Source organism: Agrilus planipennis, unplaced genomic scaffold, assembly GCF_000699045.2.
Source record: "Agrilus planipennis isolate EAB-ADULT unplaced genomic scaffold, Apla_2.0 scaffold14, whole genome shotgun sequence".
Lineage (NCBI taxonomy): Eukaryota > Metazoa > Arthropoda > Insecta > Coleoptera > Buprestidae > Agrilus > Agrilus planipennis.
Window position 1 is genome coordinate 1,310,554 of NW_020442313.1, and position 2,381 is coordinate 1,312,934.

The 2,381-nt window shown below is 29.8% G+C and overlaps 1 protein-coding gene across 1 annotated transcript in view; it reads right to left on the bottom strand.

Annotated features, from left to right (window-relative positions):
* LOC108737371 (pancreatic lipase-related protein 2-like) overlaps positions 1-2,381 on the bottom strand; it is a 17,270-nt gene that overhangs the window by 9,204 nt on the left and 5,685 nt on the right. The gene's annotated exons all lie outside the window — the stretch shown is intronic.

Genomic DNA, 2,381 nt, shown 5'->3' on the forward strand with positions numbered 1-2,381 from the left:
TTTTTAAGGAGTTTAGAATTTTTTGGGCTCTCTTCATTTAAAGAATTAGAAGGCATTCATGAAATGTCTCTTTGTTCCCTTTTTAAGCTTCTAATACCTTCAATGGCCAATGTGAGCAACATTCATTCAACATTATATAATGTTTGATCGGTGATACTAGCAAAACTTTTAAAAGTAAAAACGTATTTTGCATTTTACAAATAAAAAATAGATACGTTTGGGAAAGTATTATAAATAAAATACAAAATGCTTTTTTCAGAAACGTATTTAAATGCAAAATAAAAATAGTTATTTTTTATTTTGTATTTGCATCTGATAGGCACCTTGATATTACATAGGTATGTCAACTTGCATTGTATGGAGCAACATCACAAAAAAGTGGTGTCTTTTGGGGAACCTTCCAGTTGTGACTATAACGTAAAGAATCACGTTCCGTAATCAGGTTATTTCGGAACGAAATATATTTGTGTTTAACAACGAACGATTCCACCGGAATCATCACTTAATGCATACCTAATAATATGCTAATATCTACGGTTCTAACGTGGGCGTTTTTGTAATGAAATTTTGTGCGGCTGTCTCTTGTAATGACAGGATTTTTTGGAATAGCTAATTAATAAAATGATTGAACTAACTAACGCTTCTATTTTCGATTTCCAAGATGTTGGCGCTTAATTGGAATTTTTAATAAAAATCACGAATAATTTGAAGTATTCCAGTTGGAACTAAACCCTAAGAAATTGTTATATTGTGTGGTAGTGACTGTAGTTTAATTATTGTCGGAGGAATCTCGCCATAATTAAAATATAACAAAACACATGGCGTTGCGGTGCTTGACCTCATCCCAATGTCAATAAATTGCACTGCATTTATTAAAGTGAAAGCGTTTTACTAGAAAATAATCCCATGCACTTAATAAATCTTCCGCAAACTTTCTTTTCCCCTTTAAAACAGTAAACATGTAATTCCAGATCGACAGTACGTGATAATATTATTTTTATTTTTGTTTATACTATCTCTACCTCTATAACGTAGACGGAACCTAGCTTTGTAATAGGTTTCTTTGTAATCATTATTTAAAATATCAGAGCGCGTCTGTTTCGCTAAAAAATAAATATAGATTACAGTGCACTTTTGTTACCGTAATAAACAATTGTTTCTAGCTTTAATAATCCATAACTGCCGCATTGCAACGGATAGTAAGGACGTACCTTATCTACCAACAAAAGCTAATTCATTTGAAAAGAATTTGCGCTTAGATAGGGTAATTCTATTTATTTATTTACAAAATCTACGGGCAAAATGTCCTCTATCATCTAATGATTTTACAATACTTTAAAGATGGACGCACTTATTAACTATTACCAGTAGTAGTAGTAATAAATTCTATTGCCTCGCAAGGCGATGTTCCTATATGTATGTATTAGATGAATGAAATAAATGAGCATCTTTGGTTACGCAGTAAGTTTAATATTTCTTTTAACACTAACAATATTATGAACGAAAGTTAAATCATTATAATCATAAATTGATTCCACTGTTGTTATTCCCGATTATTGTTATTATTATTTCTGACTATTTGATGGAGTAGAATATGAAACCAACCAGGAAATTTCAAGAATTGCATTACAAGATATATTTTTTTAGTGTATGTTTGGGCTTAATCGTATTTAACCTCGTTAAGTATTTAGAAGTAGTAGTGCATAAGACTTTTATTACATGAATATAACGAAAACACGATGAAAACATGGTAAACATAATCACTTGGTCCCATTAATGACACAGAAAAGTTGCAGAAAATGGATTGTACCGTGTGGGTGATATTAACAGTTCATGGTATTGTTAAGCAATTAGAGATGTGCAAAATGGTTTCTTAAAAGTATTCAAATACAAAATGCAAATACTTTGTTATTTCAAATGAAAAATACAAAATAGATTTTAAATGCAAAATACGTATTTTCTAAATACTTTTTTTAAATAAATACATTTTTGTAGTACCTATTTAAGTAATTTTCTACATTTACTTAAGTATAAAATATTTTTTAAGAAAACCTTGCAGACGCCCATGTTTTTAGATTTTTTTTTCTAAACTAATAGTGCAGTTTGCACTATATCACCGGCTGCGAAGATTAAGTATGATTCATATTTTTCTGTTTGAAGTGATTAAGATATAAGCTTTTCTATCTTTCTGTTACAGTTTCTTCAGTTCAGCAATAAATAATTCTTCTATATGCTTCCTTATTCGCCTTTGTCACCTGTTTTAATTGGGAAAAAAACACTGATGCCAAAACAGTTTATTTAGCGTGAAAGATCAGAGCCAAAATAGGGTTTCAAATAATTTTATATCAGAATATCATTTTATATCAGAATATTTACAAACC